Source organism: Pongo pygmaeus, chromosome 15 (genome assembly GCF_028885625.2).
Source record: "Pongo pygmaeus isolate AG05252 chromosome 15, NHGRI_mPonPyg2-v2.0_pri, whole genome shotgun sequence".
Taxonomy (NCBI): domain Eukaryota; kingdom Metazoa; phylum Chordata; class Mammalia; order Primates; family Hominidae; genus Pongo; species Pongo pygmaeus.
The window spans coordinates 92,480,237-92,502,277 of NC_072388.2; the positions used below are offsets into that span (position 1 = coordinate 92,480,237).

The window sequence follows — 22,041 nt, forward strand, 5'->3', positions numbered from 1 at the left end:
GTGGGTCTATCTCTGGACTCTATTTTGTTTCTTCATCTATTCTTATGTCAATGGCATATGATCTTTAGTACTATCAGTCTTCCAACTTTGTTCTTATTTTTTGAAATTGTTTCAACTATTTACTATTGCTTTCTATGTAAATTTTAAAATCAACTTGTAATTTACTTCAAAGGAGGCTTATTTGGATTTTGGTCTATAGATCCATTTGGAGAGGATTACTTTCTTAACAATCCTTGGAATGACACTAGATATGTGTCTAATATATAAATAAATAAACTTATTTATGTCTTGTTTAATTCTTTTGCAATATTTGGTAGTTGTCACATCTTTCATTAAATTTATTCCTAAGTATTTTTGTGAGTGGATTTGTTTTTCAAGTTTTATTTCCTAATTATTTGCTGTTAGTATAGATAAATACAATAGCTTTGTTGTGTTGGTCTTATATCCTGTACCCCTGCCACACTCACGTATTTGGTGAGTAGTTTAAAAAAAGAAAAAAATATATGTATAATTTAAGGTTTTCAGTATGCATTGTTATGCCATTTGTGAATAAAGATAATTTTACATCTGCCTTTCCAATCTGAATGCCTTTTATTTCTTTTTATTGCCTCCTGCACTGGCTAGGACCTTCAGAACAATGCTAAATAAAAGTGATGTGAGCGAGTGTTCTTGCCTTGTTCTTGACCTTAGGTGGAAAGCTTTGAACCTTTCAGAATGTTAGACCAACCTTGCATTCCTTTATTCCTGAATTAAACCCTATTTGGTCATAACGTATTCGTCTAAAACTATTGTTGGATTTAGTTTTCTAATGTTTAGTTAGGGAGTTTTGTATCTGTGTTTTCATGAGATATACTGGTCTGTAGTTTTGTTTTCTTGTGATATTTTTGTCTGGTTTTGAAATCAGGATAAAATTGGCTTCATAAAATGAGTTGGGAAGTGTTTCCTTTTCTATAGTTTCTGAAAGGGTTTGTGTAGAATTGATAATGATTCCTTGATTTTTTGATAAATTCACCATTGAAGCCATCAGAGCCTGGAGGTTCTTTTTTTGGGGGAAGGTTTCAAATTTTAAATTCAGTTTCTTCAGTTGATAAAGATTTCACAATTTTTGTTTGCTTTAAATTCTTCTTAAGTCAGTTATGGTTATTTGTGTCTTTTAAGAAATTTGTCCATTTTGTCCATTTGACAAATTTGTCTAGTTGCCATTTACTGGTGTAAAGTTATTTGTAATAATCCCTTATAATTCTTTTTATATCTATAGAATTTGTTGCTGTGTTCCTCTTTTATTTCTGATATAGGCAATTTATGTCTCTTTTTTTCCTGACCTGTCTGGTTAGAGGTTTATACATTTTACTGATGAACCAACTTTTGGTTTCAATGATTTTCTCTATTGTTTCTCTGTTTCTTATTTTACTGATTTTTGTACATAATTATTTATACCATTTCCTTCCTTTGGTTTGTTTGGGTTTTAATTAGCTCTTCTTTTTTCTAGCTTCTGAAAGTGAAAACTATATTATTAATTTGAAATCTTTCTTTTCTAATATAGGCACTTGAAAGCCGTGCATTTCTTCATAAGTCCTGCTTTAGGCGCATTCTACCAGTTTTGTATTTTCATTATTCAGTTCAAAATATTCTCTAATTTATCTTTCAATTTTTTTCTTTGACCCAAAATTTCTTTAGACATGTTTGTGGTTTCTGTTTTTTTTTTTTTGGTGGGGGATGGAGTTTTGCTCTGTTGCCCGGGCTGGAGTGCAGTGGCAAGATCTTAGCTCACTGCAACCTCCACCTCCCAGGTTTAAGCGATTTTCTTGCCTCAGCCTCCCGAATAGCTGGGATTACAGGCACCCGCCAACATGCTTGGCTAATTTGCATTTTTAGTAGAGATGGGGAGTCATCACGTTGGCCAGTCTTGTCTCAAACTCCTGACCTCAAATGATCCTCCTGCCTTGGCCTCCCAAAGTTCTGGGATTACAGGTGTGAGCCACCGCGCTCGGCCTAGAAGTGTGTTGTTTAATTTCCAAATATTTGGGATTTTCCTGGTTATCTTGTTTTTGATTTCTAACTTAATTCTATTTTTGTTAGAGAATATATTCTGTATGCTTTCAATCTTTTGACATTTATTAAGACTTGTTTTATGGCCTCAAATATAGTCTATACTGGTAAACATTCTATGTGCCAATTGAAAACAAAATGTATTTTTAAATTGTTGGGTGATGTGTTGAAATCTTCTACGCATTTGCTGATTTTTGTCTAATTTTTCTAATAGTTGCTGTTAAAGCATATTGCAGTCTTTAGATTATGGAATTCCTTTTCCCTTTAAATCTGTCATTTTTGCTTCATGTGTTTGGAAGCTCTGTTACTGGATTCATATACATTTATGATTGTTATGTTTTCCTGTTGAATACCCCTTTTATTTTTATGAAGTGTCTTTTTTATCCTTGTTAATATATTTTGCTTTGAAATGTATTTTATCTGATATTAATATTGCTACTCCAGACTACCTTCACATACTGTTCATCTGGCTTATGTTTCCCATTCATTTCCTTTCACCCTTTAAAGTTTTCCTACTGTCTTTTTAAATATTCTTTTTTGCATTTTTAAACTACTGGTTGGCTGAGCAATTATTCTGTACTTCCTTAATTTTTCACAGTTAATAATGTACTACCTTATTTAAAATATAGAAATCTTGCAATTTATAGGCCCATATCCCTCTTTATTTTATACTTATTTTATGTAATACATCTACATATAAACCCCACAAGACAATGCTATAACTTTAATTTTAAAATTGCATGGTTAATAAAGAAATTAACAGAAAAAAGAAAGTACAGTCTTTTGCATTTACCAAGATATTTACCATTTCTGGTGCTCTTTGTTTTTTTTTTCTGAGGACTCAAGTTTCTATCTGAAATTTATTTATCTTTAGCCTGAAAAACTTTCCTTCACATATTTTGTAGTATAGCTCTACTTGTGACCAAATGTTTTAGATTTCTTTTGTCTGAAAAAGTCTTTATTTTGCTTTTATTCTTGAATAATATTTTTGCTGAATACAGGATTTTGCTTTGACAGTTTTTTTTTCCTTTGAGTACTTTAAAAATGTTATTCCCTCTGGCCTTCTTGGTTTCAGAGGTGAATTCAGCCATTACTTGTCATATATCCATAAAATGTATGTAAATTGTTGTTTTCTCTTACTGGTTTTAAGATCTGCTCTTTGTCTTTGGCTTTCAACAGTCTGAGTGTCATGTGGGCTTTTATTAGCATGGGCCTCTGGGTGTTCATTCTGCTTTGTGTTTGTCATTTCATGTCTGAAAATTTCTGCCTGTTACTAAATCTGAGGACTCTTTGGCCATTATTTCTCAAGTATTTTCTCAGCCCCATTCTTTTTATCCTCTCCTTTTGGTATTCCCATCACACATATGTACCTCTTACTGTTTGATACTACCTAACCCACCTCTGAGGCTTGGTTCTTTTTTTTTTTTTTTTTTTTTAATCATTTCTTTCTTCTGTTCTTCACCTTGGATACTTTCTATTGGTCTGTTTTCAAGTTCACATATTCTTTCCACTGTCATGACCATTTCTAATGGCTGTAAGCTCATTCAGTTAATTTTTGTTTCTGAAATTGTTTTTCAGTTCTAGAATTTCCATCTTGTTCTTCTTGCATGATTTTTTTATTTCTGCTGAGACTTCCCATTTCTCTGATGAGAGTTTCATGCATTGCAAACATATTTTGTTTTACTTAATTGAGGATAGTTTTAGCAATTCATTAAAATCCTTGTCTGTTAGTTCCAGCATCTATTTCCTTTCAGGATCAGAATATACTGACTTTTCTTGTGGGAATGTGTTTTATTTTCTTGGTTCTTCTTATGCTGGGTCATTTTGAGTTGTATCCTGGATATAATGAATGTTAAGTTTTGGAGACTTTGGGCTCTACTATTTTCCACTGATGAGGTGTTGTTTCCTTTGCTTTATGGGTAATTTTCCTGGCTGGGATGGAATTGCAAACTCTGTTCTCATGCAGCAGTTCCTTACTTTGTTCAGATCTTTTGTCTTTAGCTGGGCTGATTTGGGTCTATTTGCACTTGTGTGGTTCAGGGGTCAGTCAAAGATGTCAGAGTTTGGGGATCCAGAGTTTATGATTTTTTCTCTTGTGGGATTCCCTCACTTGCTTCAGGAAAGTAGTTTTTGGTTTGTTCGTTTTTAGAATCTGCTCCATCACTTTCAGATCTTATTACTTGAAGAACTCCCTCCTTGCTTTGACACATGTTTTCAGACTGGGCCCCACAGTTTCCAGTGAGTACCTGTTGATGACTTGAGAGTTCTGTTCTGAAGACCCAACTGCCTTCCTTTTATGTCTTCCTGCATGGATGCTGATGCCACATGGCTGTGTGGCTATCAGCAGTCTGTCCCCATCCTTTCATATTTAGTCCACGGTGATACTTTGTCTCCTAATTTTGTTGTAGAGATTGTCAGTGGGTCTTTGGTTTTGTTATCCTCATTGACCTGTCCATTTTTAACAGAGGGCCCTGGGTTGACTCAAAAACTATGCTGTTGCCACTGTCCTCTTTCCAGAATCCTCCTCTTTTACCATATTTAAGCTGATTATTTTTGAGTTCTTAAACTCTAGTCTCTGGTTTTTAGATTGGTTTCTTAAATAAATGGCTGCTGCCTTTAGAACCAGGCTTGTGGCTGTTCATCTACTCTCTGTTTCTGGGTCAAAATGAAGTCACAGCATCTCTTTATTCTTTAATAAAGAAATGATTATCAAAAGTCGTAAATACTGGGCACAGGTGTGATGGTGCATGCCTTTAATCCCAGCTACTTGGGAAGATGAAGCCAGAGGATCTCTTGAGGTCAGGAGTTTGAGGTTGCAGTAACCAGTGACTGTACCATTGCACTCCAGCCTGGGCAACAAAGCAAGACCTTGTCTCTAAAAAAAAAAAAAAAAAAAAAAAAAAAAAGAAAAAAACCAACTTGTAAATATGGGAGCCTTCTCAACAATGACAATATGCATATTGTGTTTTTCTTATGCCACTGGGTTCATGCTTGCTCTTCAGTTTTTTGAATTAAATAATTTAATGTTTGGGTAATACGTCATCAGGGGATGAAACTGAAAAGCAAGGGAATGACAAATGAAAACGTTAGAAAGGGACTTATATCTACGGCGAGTGAGGGGGATGAAATCAGCAGTGAGTACAGATAAGATACAGGAAATGTTCTATCTTTTAATCTGGTGGTGGGTAAATGGGTGTATGTTATTATTACTTTTGAAAGTGTATACATAATTGTATACCCTCTTTCATATCATGAAGATGTGCTAAACAGTCTCTGGGACACAATCTAAATTCAACTTCCTTGAGAGCTCCTCTTCGGGAGGTCACTGAGCAAAGTCAGAAGTGAGTCCTGGGAAAGAAGGGGTTCATCCCAGTTGAGGCTTTGGCGGTGCTGTTGTGTAGGCCAGGGGACCTCTGACCAAAAATGTGGTCAGGGAGTGGGTTACTCTATGTTTTCTGCTTAAGCTCAACATGACCTGCCTCTAGCTCTTAGAAGTAGGTCAAAGCAGAAACTTTCTGTGGGGGTAAAACGAGTGTCCTTAGCTGTTTGAGGCCACTGTGGAGGAGAGTAGGAACTTTATTGGCTCAAGAACAAATATCTGGGCCACACTTGCCGAGGCATTCTGCACTGGGTTAAAAGCATGGTCTGGGGTTCTTGGTGATGGCAACTTTCAGGAATTTGTCTCTGGAACCACATTGCTCTGACCTTGACTGATTGCCCTCTATGCCTGATACACAACTGGGTGTTCCTTCTCCCAGGAGAAAGGATACATCTGTGAATGTCTAAATATGCCTTTATTTTTGATTTGTAGTTTGTCTGAATGTAGAATTCTACTTTGGGAACATTGTTTTTCAGGGTTTTGGAGGCATTGCTTCATCGTTATCTTGTTTCCAGTGTTGCTTTGGAGAATTTCAAAGCCATTTTGATTCTTGATCTTTCCTAAGTAATAAAAAAATTTAAAAATCTCTAGAAGTATGTAGAGTCTTTTCTTTGTCCCTAGCTTCTGACATTTCATAACAATGTGCATTGCTATGTGTCTATTTTTACTCATTGTGGTGGGCTCTTTTAATCCGCCATTATCTAAAAAGTTCTTAACTAATTTTGTTAATGGTTTTAACTCTTTTGGTTTTGCTATTGCCTTTTACTGAAACTCCTTATATTCTGATATTGGATATCCTGGATTTGTCATTTCTCTTTTATTTTGTCTTTTGCTGTATTTTGGGGAAATTTTCTCAATTGTATCTTCTAAACCTTCTATTGATTATTCCTGGGATTATGTTTTTGATCTACAAAAACTTTTTTCTTCACTGTATGTTGTTTTTCTAACAGCACAACAGCATTTATTCATAGGTAGAGTATCTTATCTTTCTGATATTAATAACAGGTTTTTTTTTTTTAAGATAAAGTTTTCCTCTTCCCTACAGACTCTTTCTCTCCAAGTTGATTTTCTCTCCTTCTGGTCTTACAGTTAGAGGCTTTCTTTAGATGATTGGCCATCCTTCCCTGTCTACTCATAATTAAGGGCTGGAACTAAGAAGCTGACCTGAGCAGGTTAGAGGGCCATTTACTGGGGGCACCCCTGGTGTCACTGTCTTCGGACCTTTCCTCTTTGACTTAGTCAAATTCACAGAAGGAAGGAGAAAAAAAAAGAGGCTTCTAGTCTCCAGCCTGAAGGGTAAGGGTCTAGCTGCCCAGGGTTGGAGGGCAGGGTTTGGTTCCGCTCTGCATTAGCATTTACACTTCATATAGCCAGCAAATCCTCTTGGTTAGGTAGATTATCCTGGCTTTCCATTCTGTTTGGTCTCTGCCATTCCGGAGACCCTCTGATGTGTCTGTTTTCCGGCAATGAACTTCAGATATTCTGAGTTGAGGAGAGGTGCTCTCTCAGGCATGTGAAGTGGGGGAGAAAATTTAGGGTTCTAATTGCTCTTAAACAGTTTTCAGCCAATCCCCTGCATTTTTTTTTAGCACCCTCTTCTGCCCCTTACCTCCTGTTCCAAAGCTATCTGTTGCTGCCGTTTCTGTGCCTTTTGAGAAGCCTGAAATGCACACTAGTTGGTTCTTGGCTTTGGAATCAGTTGGTTCTTAGCACTGCTGCTGGCCTGGGATTTGTCTTTTTCTGGTCTGCCGAGTCAACTGCTACTTGTCTATTGGCTTTCAAGCTTCCAAAAATGATCTTGCTTTGTGTTTTCTTGCCTTGTCTCCTTTTCTTCTTGTCTTTGAAAAATCCTTTTACTGTAATTTGGTGACATTTTAGTTGTGTATGATTTAGATGATTGTCTTCACTTTGCAGTCCTGACCCAGAACCTTTCTCTTACTTTTCCATGCCTAGCATCTTCTCATCCTTCATATCTTACTTAAATATTATCTCTTCTGAAAGGTCTTCCTGGACTATCCTATGTCAAGAAGGCATTGCCCAACCGCTTCTTTAGTCTGTATTTGAGTCTCTTGTAATATCTTTCTAGACCTGTAAAAAGTATTTACTGTCTTTTTGTTCATTTTTCACACTTTCTCATATGCTGCATGACATAGGGACTGTGGCTGTCTTGTGCACTATTACATCCCCAGCAACTGGCACATAGTTAACTACAATGAACATTTACTGAATGCGTGAAAGAACAGATTACACCTGGACTGCATGATTTTTTTTTTTTTTTTGAGACGGAGTTTCGCTCTTGTCACCCAGGCTGGAGGGCTGGAGTGCAATGGCACAATCTCGGCTCACAGCAACCTCCGCCTCCCAGGTTCAAGCGATTCTCCTTCCTCAACCTCCAGAGTAACTGGGATTACAGGTGCTCACCACCATGCCCAGCTAATTTTTGTATTTTTAGTACAGACGGAGTTTCGCCATGTTGGACAGGCTGGTCTCAACCCCTGACCTCAGATGACCCACCCACCTCAGCCTCCCAAAGTGCTGGGATTGCAGGAATGAGCCGCCACACCAGGCCGGATTTTTTAAATTGATAACAATTTTCTCAGTATTCTCATCTGTAAAAAAATAAGAGCAGGGAAATAAAATAGCACCTACCTCATAGAATTGTTGTGAGGCTTAGAGAGTTGAAAGGATAAAGTGCTTAGAACAGTGCCTGGCACACGGGAAACACTATAACAATGCTATTATAGTTATAGTTTTAAGAGTCTTAAAAGCAGTCTTTAGAGAGTTGTAATTTTATATTTAATTGTTGTTCAATTTTGTTCAAGTTAAAGAAAATTTTGCTGTGTGATGGACTGAATTATTCTTCTGAATTGTGTAGTATGTTCTGAATCAAAGTACATCTGAATTTTGACTCCAGGTTGATCACGAATGGCAACTTGAATTTTAGCACTGTCATGGAAGAGAATTGTGCTTCCACAGGAAAGTGGATCCCAAATAATTCCCAGAGGTTTTCCACATAGCCAGACATTTAAGGACGGTGCTGGCTGTGATGCATCTTCTTGTTTAGGCAATTCTGGGCTATCTGTGTCTTCTTAGGGAGTAGAATTTATTTTCAGTGCAATCATTTTGTTTTGAAATTAAGCCACATTGATTGGATAGGTGGTTGATAATTCAGATATGTCTTGAGTATTGCACTTAGCTGTAGAAACTTAAAGAATGATTCATAGTTATCAGCCTTCATATATTCCTGAAATTATTTGATTTTCACCAAATAATTCCCCAGTTCTTCAAAAACCTATGATTTTTTAAATAGAGCTCAGTGAAATTTAGTAATGAGAGATTAAACAGTTTTCTAGTTTTCATTTGCTAAATCCATATATCTGAATTTATACTTTCTTGAAAAGATCACTAATGCTCTTGTTTCTCTCCCCCGCTTGCAGTTTCAAGTACAATAAGCACAGTATTCAGATGTCTTATCTCATCAATTAGAAAATGCAAGCTCATAAGTCACTCTTTCAGTGGGGTAGGAAGTACTTAAAATTTGGCCTCAGATTCTCTGATTTCAAAATCTTGATCTGAGGAAGCTGCTTAGTGAACTTTGAAAAACAAGTCTTTATAACCTAACCCAGTTGCATCAAAATAGAATAGATTTTCATATTCTGTTTCAAATTATTACATATCCAACATTCAACTTGAATAAAATTCACTGCCTGTATTAATTTCTTCATCACATCATGAAATGAATCTGACTTTCAAAGTTTCTAGTACAAGCTCTCTTGACCAATAGTGCAATAGAAACTGGAACAGAAACCTCCTTTTTTGAGGAGGAATGGATTATTTGAGGGGAATAAATTGTTTTTCCCTTTTCTTTATTGCAAGTGTCCCATCTCTGGGACACATGAAGCATTTCCATGTTTAGACTTTTTAAATCTTTTTTTTTTTTTTTTTTTTTTTTGAGTCAGGGTCTCGCTCTGTCACCCAAGCTGGAGTGCAGTGGTGCCATCGTGGCTCACAGCATCAATCTTCTGGGCTCAAGCCACCCTCCCACCTCAGTCTCCCAAGTAGCTGGGACTACAGGTATCACCATGACACTTGGTTATTAAAAAAATTTTATTTTGTTGCGATGGGGTCTCACTATGTTGCCCAGGCTAGTCTTGAACTCCTGGGCTCAAGCAATCCACTTGGCTCAGCCTCCCAAAGTGCTGGGATTACAGGCATGAGCCATCACATCTGGCCTAGACTTTTTTCCATTGACAGATGTTAGATCTTACTAATTCATGTATGAAAGCTAACTAGATGATTTTATGTATGTATGTATAGATGTGGGTGTGTGTGTATACATAATTAGTGTGCTAAAATGTGCAGTGGGGGTCACAGCTAGTTCAAGTGTTTCTCTTTATAGTTGACATATCAGAAAATGGCTCTATCATTTACCTCCTATGTGATCTTGGGCAAGTTACTTAACCTCTCTCAGCCTCAGTTTTTTCATTGGTAATGTGGAAATAATAGCAATACAACTATTATTTTTCTGTTTACCAGCATATAGTAAACATTCAGAATTTAGAATTATTATTGTGATTATTGTGACCTTCTAGAGGTGAGGATTTTGTCTTATTTATGTTGATATATCAAAGTACCTCATTAATCACTATCTGATGAATGAATAAGAACACTGATATCTTTCCTTTCACTTTTGCTGCTTAACTTGTTGCTAATGTCTAAAATTCCCTAGACTGGACATTTTGCTTTTCACATGTTAAATGCTAAGAAATTTAATTGAATAATGCATGTGGAATACTTTGAAAAATGTAAATGGCCATACAAATGTAATGGATGATGATGATGATGATGATGCTGATGATGCTAATGATGATAATAGTGTTAGAGTCACTTGCCAAAGAACAAGAATGTTCTTTGCTGAGTTCCCCTGTCTGCTGAAAGTGCCAGGTAAAATTTGCTACCTGGAGCCAAAACTGGCTGAAGACTATGTATGTAAGTATGCAAATATTTGGAAGAGCTTAACAATGCCATTTGTGACATTTGACATCCTTTGGACTGTTCAGCCTCTCTACCTGTGTATCCTCTTCCACAACCCTTCATTTGTGTCTTTTATGAGGTTTTGCTTTCAGTTAAAGAAGATGACCTTCCTCAAAAGAGAAGATTGTTCTTTGATTAAGGATTTGCAAAGAACTCTGCTTGTCTGCTACAGTTGTCAAACAGTGCATTGTTGCCTTGTTCTCTCCACATCTCCATTTCTGAATATATCTTTTTTATTAGCTGCATTTGTCTTTTATTCTTTATAAGATAAGTCTCTGAATATAGAACTAAATTTTAGTACCACATGCAGCAGTAGAGTGTGTGTGTGCGCACATCTGCATGCACGCGTGTGTCTATGTGTGTATGTAGGGGGCTATTCTTGATTTTATTGATGACACAAGATTACTAGTATGTCTTATGTCTTCTTTACTCCACAGGTTACGCTATTTTAAGGGACAGAGTTTTGAACTGGGAAAGGGGAAGAAGAGAAACTCACCTGTAATAGCTAATTATAGTAGTAATTTATTATCTACTATGTGCTAGTCATTGTGCTAGGTAGTTTATATATGCAATATTTTAAAGTACTTATAGCAGCTCTGTGAGATAGATATGATTACCCCACTTTATAAATTAGGAAATTGAGACTCAGAGAAGTTCATGACTTTATCCACATTCTCATAGTAAATAGAAGAGCCCAAATTCAAATAAACCCTGGACTTGGACTCTTGGTGCCTCTGTTTTGTTTTGTTTTTCCCATCGGTAAAATGGATTGTGTGTGTGTGTGTGTGTGTGTGTATGTGTGTGTGTGAAAAGCTCTCATTGTTGAGATGAGGCAAGGAGGAGGGTTCAGGTGACTCTTGTAGGAGCTGCAGAGAATTACAGATGTATGATGAGGTGAATGATGAAATACTTGGAAAAGCTGGAACATGTGGCTAGAAATGGAAACTAAGAAACCCCAAGGCCCATATTCTCAGTGTTTGTGTGGTTTTCCTTAGGAGCCTGGTGAGTGCAGGTGATAGTTGCTAATCTGGGAATGAGGGAAGGGAGCATATGGAATTTGGAAAATACTCCTCAAATCTTGTTTGGCTTCTGATATTAAAGGACTTATTTGTTAATGTTGAGTATGATAATAGTGTGTGATTATATTCTTAATGTCTTTATTAGTGAGAAATTATATGAAAATATTGATAAGTAAAATAATGTGATGAATAGGATATGCTTAAAACACTTAAGCAAGAAAAAAAAAGAGAAAGAGTGGAAGGGGACAGATTGTGACTATTGAAGGTAGATCATGAGTGTCTGCCGGTGGGGTAGCCTGGACACCTTCTACCCTCAGGGCCTCTTCTCTGTGGCTCTAATCCAACAGAGGAAGGGAATCTGACTCATTCTGAATAGAATAGGGCCAATATTAGCTGTGCTAAGCTCTGTATTTTTTCTACCACTCCTCCTAAGATTATTCTTCCCAAAAGGTCCTTCTTAGGGATGTTCCTCTATGAAGGGTGTTTCACTTTCCTGCACCCAGAGGTACATAGCTCTAATCTCAGTCAAGACTGACTCAGAGAACGAAAAATATTTATATGCCTCTGCTCTGAGTGTTCTCTGAGCTGTCAGGGTGAGAGTGGGGCACATATCATCCTATAATCATGAGGCCATGCCTGGCTTCTCACACAGTTAGTTCCTTAGAGTAGGGCTCTCTGTTTGGCCTTCTGACTCTGGAATGGGTATTCTTTGATCTCACTCCATCCTTGAAGATATGATCCCATCTTTATTCCATTCTTAAGCTTTCAGCCAGACCAGCTCCATACCCCAAAATGGATGGTGGTGGAATTGGGGGATTCTGGAGGAAAGTGATACAAGTAGTTCTTGTGATACAAATTGTCCTTCCTATGAGTAGTAGGAAGAGGAGGTAGTGGAAACTTTAGTGTTATAGCCAAGATTCAAAACTAGCCCATGAAAGGAAAATAAATTCTAAACTGCTCCATTGTACCAAGAGTCATGTGGCAATTCATTCATTCATTTCTTCATTTCTTCATTCAGTCATTCAACAAACATTTAGGACCAGACACTTATTAAATGCTGGATGTGCTAAAATTAAAGAGACTGTTTCTGATCTGAAGGTTCTAGTAGCCTAGTGGAGGAGACAGCCATTGAGTTAATAATTGTAGCATGCGTTCATAAATGCCATCCATGATAGAAGGAAGTCCCGTGTGCTATGAAAGTGCTGAGGAGATGCATGTAATGCAGTTTGTGGGAAGTTTAGTTATCTACTGGGGAAATGGGTACAGCTAAGCTTTAAAGAATTCTTAGGAGTTAGCCAGGCAAAGAAGTGTGGATTGCATTCCTTTAGTAGAGAATGTGTCTAGAAACATGGAGGAATAACAGCATCATGAGTTAGAGTTTTTGCAAGTCAGTATGACTGAAGTGTGGGACACAAGGAAAAGAGGCAGAAGGTGAAACCCGACAGGTGAGCAGGGAGCTCTTCATGCTGGGCTCGATATGCTAAGTTAATTGTTTGGATTTCAACCAGTAGAAAATGAGGAAGATTTGAATTTCAGAAAGATCACACTGGGTGTCATGTGGAAAAAGGATCGAAAGGGAATCAGTCTGGACATCACAACAATTAATCTAGGGAAAAGATTACACAAGCTTGAATTAAGGTGATGTCAACATGTATGGGGAAGAGGGTAGACCCTGGAGTTGATTTCTAGACAGAACCAATAGGGCCAATAAGTAGATCACTAGTCTACATGAAGGACACAAAAATAGTGAGTAAAGACAGATATGCAGTGTCAGATAATCGAGGAGGATGTCTCATTCCTTACTGATCCACCAATCAAGAGAAAAAAATAAAAAGGTTTCAGGAATAATTTTTACTTAAACCATTGTGGTGAATATAACAACGCACATTTGTGAAATATGTCCAAATCCTCTTTATGTATGTCTAACATTTCTTAATGACAGCTTAGAATGAAAAGAAGATGAATGGCTTAAAAGGGGGCAGTGACAGAAAATCATCTATAAAATCTTAGGCTTTATGTCATGCAGGAAGAAACCAATAAAAAATTAAGATGGAATTAGGACATATACTATCAAATCGACAATATTAATAACTAGCACTGGCAAAGAATGGGGAAAATGTTACTTTAATTTCTCATTTAGCAAAAACAGAACAGAACAAACAAATAAGAACTCCTGAGGGTTATACATATTAAGTGATTTGCTTGAAGTCACACATAGCTGTAGGTGGGAACTCACATTCCCTCCCACGGATCCCTGCAGGGCGTTGTGATAACACCATGACTCAACATGTTTGGGGTCTAAGTAATTAAAACTAAAGTTGGAGTAGCCAATTTGCAGGAAAAAAAATGAGTACTGCAAATAATAATGAAGAACCTATAAAATTTTGGGGGTTTCCATTGGAATGAGAGATGGAAGGAAATAAATCAAGAAAAAGACTACTGCATTATTTGCATGTTATACAAGCAAATTTCATCTTGAAATTACTTATTAGTGTAAATGATATTAGAAATTTAAAGCAGTTATTTAGGGAATATTAATAGGACTAAAGACAATCGACATTTAAACTTTCAATTCATTTCAACCACTGTGCTACTGCTGACCATCTGCTATGTACCTAGCATTGTGACAAGTCCCAAGGGAGTACAAATGTAATATAAGATGGTTTTGTCTCCAAGGATCTTAAAGAGTTGTTAGGGAAACTGGATTTGCAAACATGAAACTAATTTAGAACCATCTAGAACAGTTTATAATCAGTGAAATATTTATATAATGAAGTGCAAAAATTTTGGAAGCAGATAATACATGCTCTGGGTAGTCAGAAAAGGGAGCTATTGATAATGTCCAGAGTCAATTAGAAGGCTTCACTCAAGGCTGCAGTGCCGTGGCGTGATCTCAGCTCACTGCAACCTCTGCCTCCTGGGTTCAAGCAATTCTCCTGCCTCAGCCTCCAGAGGAGCTGAGATTACAGGTGGGTGCCACCAAACCTGGCTAATTTTTATATTTTTAGTAGAGACAGGGTTTCACCATGTTGGCCAGGCTGGTCTCAAACTCCTGACCTTGGCCTCCCAAAGTGCTGGGATTACAGGCATGAGCCACTGCATCTGGCCAATGTAACTCTTAAGATGAGCCTTGAAGGGTGAAAGGGATCTGATTTTTCAAGAAAGTAAAGGGCAGGACTAGTGAAGTAAACGTTTTGTTTTGTGTTTTCTAAGAAATAAATAACTAGTCTAATATTCTAAATAGTCTAATATGTTGTCTGCTCACTGCAGTTTTACTTAATGAAATATTGGAAACAACCTAAATGCCGAACAATAGAATAGGGGAAGTGTCCATATTTCATGCTAAATCTGTAACACTGAATATTATTAAACCGGTAAAAATAATTAAAGAACAATGTAGTCTGGCGGAAAAGCATGGCTTGCAGCCTGTTAAATTATCAGTTTTATACTTATTAGCTTTGTGCCTTTGGGCAAGTCACTTACTGTTTTTGAACTTTGGTTTATTCAGCTTTTAATGGTAATGATAGTGACCACCTTGCAAAGTTATTGTGAGGGTTAAAAATAAATATATAGGGCCGGGCGTGGTGGCTCATGCCTGTAATCCCAGCACTTTGGGAGGCCAAGGCGGGCGGATCACAAGGTTAGGAGATCGAGACCATCCTGGCTAACACGGTGAAATCCCGTCTCTGCTAAAAATACAAAAAAAAAAAAAAAAAAAAAAAAAAATTAGCCAGGCGTGGTGGCGGGTGCCTGTAGTCCCAGCTACTCGGGAGGCTGAGGCAGGAGAATGATGTGAACCCGGGAGGCAGAGCTTGCAGTGAGTCAAGATCCAGCCACTGTACTCCAGCCTGGGAGACAGACCAAGACTCCGTCTCAAAAAAAAAAAAAAAAAAAAAGGCCGAGCGCAGTGGCTCACGCCTGTAATCCCAGCACTTTGGGAGGCTAAGGCGGGCAGATCATGAGGTCAGGAGTTTGAGGCCAGCCTGACCAACATGGTGAAACCCTGTCTCTACTAAAAATACAAAAAAATTAGTCGGGTGTGGTGGCGTGCACCTGTGATCCCAGCTACTCAGGAGGCTGAGGCAGGAGAATCGCTTGAATCTGGGAGGTGGAGGTTGCTGTGAGCTGAGATCATGCCACTGCACTTCAGCCTGGGCAACAGAGCAAGATTCCTTCTCAAAAAAAAAAAAAAAAAAGTATATAGAGCACCTGGTGCATAGTGGATGCTCAAGAGATGTTATTCACACTTAATGATGTATATACTCTGCTGGTATGTAAACAGGTACTGTCTTTCTGAGGGACAATTTCTTAATTCTTACCAAGAGCTTTAAAAATGAGTGTTTTCTGTATGACTCAGCAATCCCATAACTAAAAATTTATTCTAAGGAAATAATTAAAGATGTGTGCACATCTGGTCACACGTGGCACCTCACTCCTATAATCCTAGCACTTGGAAGGCCGAGGCAGAAGGATCCCTTCAGCCCAGGTGTTTGAGACCAGCCTGAGCAGTATAGTGAGACTCTGTTTCTACAAAAAATAAAATTAGTAAAAGAAAAGAAAGGAATATTGTTTGCAGCATTGAATAGAATACTGGAAAACACCCCAAAATCTCACAAATAGATTATTGGTAAAGTAAATTACGATTCTCTTACATAAAGGAAATTATAACACCATTAAAATGATGATATAGAAGTGTATAGAAAGTGAGGAAAACAGATTCTAAAACTATACACAGTTTAATCCTATTCTGGTAAATATACATTTATGCAGAGAAAATTTTCTAGAAAGATAACATGCCAAAATGTTAACTACAGTTGTTTCTGAGTAGTGGGCCCTTTAGGTGATTTTTATCTTCATGTTGCTTACCTGAATTTTTTCCTTTTATGGTAATGAGGATTGCTAATTAAATTTTTCAAAAATAGGGATGGATCTCTGTTAAAAATTTTTAGTGACATAGGAAAATGCTTAAGACTAAAAGAAGAAAGATTTAAAACTTATGTTTTATACAATCCCAATTTTCTTAAGTACTTTTTTGTCTATGACTGAATTTTGCTTTTATGGCTTTTGCTCTCAAAAAGTAGCAAAGCTCCCAAGAAACGGTGAGGATAGAAGGGACCGTAAAATATCGAACAGAGATTAAATTTGTGTATGCACAGACCTCTTTTGTTTTTTTTCTTCATTTTCATCACAGTTTTAACAGTTGGCCTTCTGGGATATTTTTATAGACAAAGTTGAACTGCTGTAAAAGGCCATTCTTTCCCTTCCTGCCTTGTCTACTTTCATCCTTACTAGGAACTCAGCAAATTCAGTACTTAATAGGCACTGAGGGTATACAATGGTGAACAAAAAGCTCACTGTTCACTTAGAAAAGATAGTCAACAGTCACCTAGATAAATACATCATTACAAATTGTGCTTACTACTCTGGACAAAACTGCAGAGTGTTACACAGAAAGAAATGAAGGTAGAGATCACGGAATCATTTCGGACAAGGAAGTTTGCAAAGACCTCCATGATGAGGAAGGGACACTTAAAGTCAGTTTTGAAGTATGAGTAGGAATTAGTCCCACAAAATGTGGAGGGAAAGCACTCTAGGAAGAGGGACAAGGACATAGAAAGGTTTTCAAGCGAAAACAAAAAACAAAAAACAAACAAAAAAAAAACCAGAAAAGAAAAGAAACACAAAAAAATGAAAAACAGTGTTAAGGAAAAAACGGGCTAGGTGTGGTGGCTCATGCCTGTAATCCCAGCACTTTGGGAGGCCGAGGCAGTCGGATCACTTGAGGCTGGGAGTTCGAGAACAGCCTGGCCAACATGGTGAAACCCTGGCTCTACTAAAAATACAAAATTAGCCAGATGTGGTGACCGGCACCTGTAATCCCAGCTACTGGTGGGGCTGAGGCAGGAGAATCACGTGAGCCTGGGAGGTGGAGGTTGCACTGAGTGGAGATCAGGCCACTGCACCCCAGGCTGGGCGACAGAGCAAGACTCTGTCTCAAAACAAAACAAAACAAAACAAAACACACACACAACAGTGTCTGGCTCTTGTGTCACGACGTTAGGTTGGAAGATAGGCAGGGACTTTGACCACACTAAGGAGGATTTGGGATTTTGTCCTGAAGACAGCAGGCAGCCCCTGAAGGACTTTGAGCAGTGGTTACTGTTTATGACTGTATGAAGCAGTTTATAATTTAAAAAGACCTGTTTGGCTGCTCTGAGGAGAAAGAGTGGAGAGAGGCAAGAAGAAATCTGAAAAATAAGTTAGGAGGCTGTTAGACTTGATCAGGGGATGCTGCTGCTGAGTAATGACAGTGACGATAAAGAACAGAAGACAGTTGGGAGATGTATTTTATAGGATTTAGTGGTAAGACTTAGTGATTAATAGGACTTAGTAATGGATTGGATTAGAGGAGTGAGGTACGGCGGGGAATAGGGTCTGTCAAGGATAAGTTTTAGAATGCTTTGCTTGAGTGACTTGGTGGATTACACAGATGGTGGAGTAGGTTTCTTTCTTGGGGGAAGGGAGACCTAAGAGTCAATGTCGGACATGTTTTCTTTGAGATATTTATAAGATTCCCAAGTGGAGAAATTGAATCGATGAGGCCTGTTATTTACAACAGCTACCCACCTGGGATGGAGACAGACCTTTCAGAGCAGTTGGCCCCGACATTCTTGTGGATGGATGGGATTGCCTGTGGGGAGAATATTGAGAGAGAGGAACAGAGAGCCTAGGACTGAGCCCTGATGAATTCCAACACTTAGATATCAACTAATAAGGGGAAGTGGCAAAGCACTTGAAGAAGGATACATTCCAGGAGAGGAAGACCAGGGGAATGTGGGGTCTGGGACGCCAAGGGGAGAGAGTTTCAAGAAGGAGGGAGAGAGGGATTGACTGTACAGAATGCTCTGAATAGCCTAGGAAAATGGTGATCAGAAAGTGCCTGATGGATTGGCAATCTGGAGGCTCTAGATGATTGTGGGAAATGGATTCAGTGCGGTGGTGGATGTGGGAGCCAAACTGGAGTGAGTGGAAGGAGGAATAGGAAGGGACAGAGAGAGGAGAATGTGTGCACGACTCTTCATCATCTTGGCTCTGAAGGCAGGGGACCGTCGCTGGAGGGGAATGGAAAGGCAGGAGAGAGGTTTTTTCTTTCCCTTCGACAAGGGAGATTCTACAGTTTGTTTGAATCCTGGTAGGAATGATTTAGCAAAGGAGGAGAGATTAATTCCATAGGAGACACACTGATGGATGGAGAGCCCCAGTGAGTGCTGGGATTGGTGTTTGACAGGACAAGGAAAGGAGCTGCTAGTAGGTTTTTGACATCTACTATTTAATATATGTGGAGTGTATGCCAGGCACTGTGCAAAGTATCCACTCACACCATAATCACAATAGCACAATAATCACATTAGCCCTATGAAGTTGATATAATTATCCCCATTTTACAGATGAGGATATTGGGCTTAAGTGGAGATAGATCCAAGGTCTTAAGTCAGAACTGTTTGATTTCAGAGTTCATATTCTTAACTCTTACTAATAAGATTTCCTCGGGGCCGGGCGCTGTGGTTCACGCTTGTAATACCAGCACTTTGGGAGGCAGAGGCGGGCGAATCACGAGGTCAGGAGATCGAGACCATCCTGGCTAACACGGTGAAACCCCATCTCTACTAAAATTACAAAAAATTAGCCGGGCGTGATGGCGGACGCCTGTAGTCCCAGATACTCGGGAGGCTGAGGCAGGAGAATGGCGTGAACCCGGGAAGCAGAGCTGGCAGTGAGCCGAGATGGCGCCACTGCACTCCAGCCTGGGTGACAGAGCGAGACTGCGACTCAAAACGAAACAAAACAAAAAAAGATTTCCTCTATGATGGTGTATTAGTTTGCTCCAGCTGCCATTAAAGTACCACAGACTGGGTGGCTAAAACAACAGAAATGTATTTTCTCACAGTTCTGGAGGCTTGAAGTCTGAGATTGAGGTGTTGGCAGGTTTGGTTTCTCCTGAGGCCTCTCTCCTTGACTTGCAGATGGCTGCCTCCTCTCTCTGTCCTCATTCGGCCTTTCCTCTGTGTTCCCACATTTCTGGTATCTCTTATGTGTCCTAATCTCCTCTTAAAAGGACAGCAGTCAGATTGGATTAGGGTCCACCACCGAAACGGCCTCATTTTAACTTAATCACCCTTTTAAAGGCCTTATCTCTGGGTACAGTCACATTTTGAGGTTAAGGTTTCAACGTATGAATTCTAAGCGCCACAAAATTCAGTCAATAACAGATGGCTTTTTAAAGTAGAAGGAAAGGGGTGGCCCCCGGGGGAGTTTTGAAGACAATATAACTATAATTGAAGAGTGTAGAAGAAGGAGCTTCCTAGAGAAATGTAGCCTTAGGGTCAGTTGAGGTTGAAGATCATTCATTTATATCTATCGGGCCCAATTATTCGAGCCTCCGCAGCAGCAGTCAGGTATATGTGTGGAGAAAAGAGGAACCCTGCTTTGATGAGGCTGCTGGATGCTCACATGGGCTTATTAACCAGCCAAATGACCACCTCTCGTGCACAAAATTGAACCATAAATGAGTTTTATTCACATCCTTGGCACAATTACAAATTACTATTTGTCATGGACCTTTTTGGCTGCTCTCAAGTTGTTAAAAATGTGGATGTTAAATCTATGACTGCTAAGATTTTGTTGCATTCACCAATGCCCAAATTTGCTTGAACATTTTTTTCAGTCTGTTCTAAAAATGGTCTTTCATGATTTTTCACCACTCTCTTCCTCTTTCTCTATCCCACTTCTTTCTTCCTTTTTTTTTCCGTCTTCACTTATCAACAATTTATTGAGTACCTACTAGGTGTCTGGCACTAAGGATGAAGAGTCCACAATCTATCGTATGTCTATATGCAGGTATATAGGTGTATAGTGTGCATATATATGCAGATATGTATACTCTGTATATATCCTAAAGACCTGAGTGATAAGTGCTGTTACTAAAGTATTAATTCATTTGTTCATTTAATCCTATGAATATATTGAGTCCCTACTAAGTACCAGACAGTGTGTTAGGCTTGGGATAGAGCCATGAGTAAGGTATAGTTTCTGCCCTTAAGAAATTTACAAGCTGGTATAGAAAAACAAACAGGTAAGTACACAGAGACAATGCAATATGACTTTTGTAACATTAAAAGATCTCAAAGAAAAAAGTGACTCTTGTCTCTGCTTTGCTGTGCATATTTGGGTACCTGTGAAAAGGAGCTATCGCTACATTTTAATGAAAAGAGCTATAAAAAGAACATGCTTTCATTTCATAAACATTTTTGAATGCTTGTAATCGTTGTGTAGTGATGGTTTTATAGCTCTTGAATTATGAGTAAGCCATTGAGTTGAGGGATTTGTGAGTTTTTTCCTCATTTGAACTTATTGTCCATACCCTGTACTATTATCAACTCCTTTTCTTAGGTGGTGGAATGATTAATGGTATTCCTGAAATACTCTACAGAAACCTGCTGAATATTAAAACTTGAGAAAAGTCACAGTAATGCTTCATTACTGTGACAGTGGGTGAGCAGACAGCATGTGCTGGCCTAGCATATATCTCGGATATTTGGAACTTGGAACTATGCATTAACGTGGGGATTTTCTTGTAATATGATTTTTAAAATATAATGAATAGCAGATCAAAAACACTGAGAAGGAAATGGACTTTTGTAGATTATGCAATCAAACTGTTTTCAATTATCACCTATTAACTCAGGAAGAAAAGTTATTTACTACCAAATATTTATGGAGTTAATTGAGATGATGTTTATAAACTTGTTGCTTTCTTTGGAGCTGATGTGTTACACAGACTCAAGGTATTATTATCTGCAATCTAGACTTATTTCTTTGGGAAAATGCTAACCATATTATGGAAATAGTTCAGGTAGTGGAAGAGAGAAAAGGCAAATCTGATAAACAGTGTATGTAGGATTTAGAATCAGTGATTAACCTGGTAACTGCTGGAAATTGCTTTGATGTCAAGCAGTGGACGTTCACATTCATGTGGACGTCACATTCACGTGGACATCATTTCAGAATCGTATTCTAGAGTATGTCATAGTGGAAAGATCACTGGATTGGGATCAGGAAATCTAAGTACTAGTCTGGCTCTGCCATTGACCACCTATGTGCCTCATTTTCCCCATCTTTAAAAGGAAGTGGTTATGGGAAGAGGTCTCTAAGGTCTTTCCAGTTCTGATATTTTGTCGTTCTGTGCTTCTACGTCCCACACTTATCAAAAGGATTTTGAGTTAGAATGCATCCAGTAGCTTATTTCTGTGGGCTATTGGGAACAGCAGGCCTTGCTTCTCCAGGACTTGATATGTCTTCTGTTAACTGCTGACAGTGAGCCATACCACCTAAAAGGCTCCCTTAAAGATTGCAAGGACAAATGGACAGTGTTGAGAACTCTGTGGAAGAGGAGACCAGAGAGACGTTCATCATCATGGCTCCTTGGGATTTGCAAAGAGGAATGACTAGAACGGGGTCCTTCACTACAGCCAGGTCAAAGGTCAGGTCAGGAATGTGGAC

At 38.5% G+C, this 22,041-nt stretch overlaps 1 protein-coding gene across 1 annotated transcript in view; it reads left to right on the forward strand.

Annotated features, from left to right (window-relative positions):
* UNC79 (unc-79 homolog, NALCN channel complex subunit) overlaps nucleotides 1-22,041 on the forward strand; it is a 279,575-nt gene that overhangs the window by 13,841 nt on the left and 243,693 nt on the right. The window lies entirely within an intron of this gene.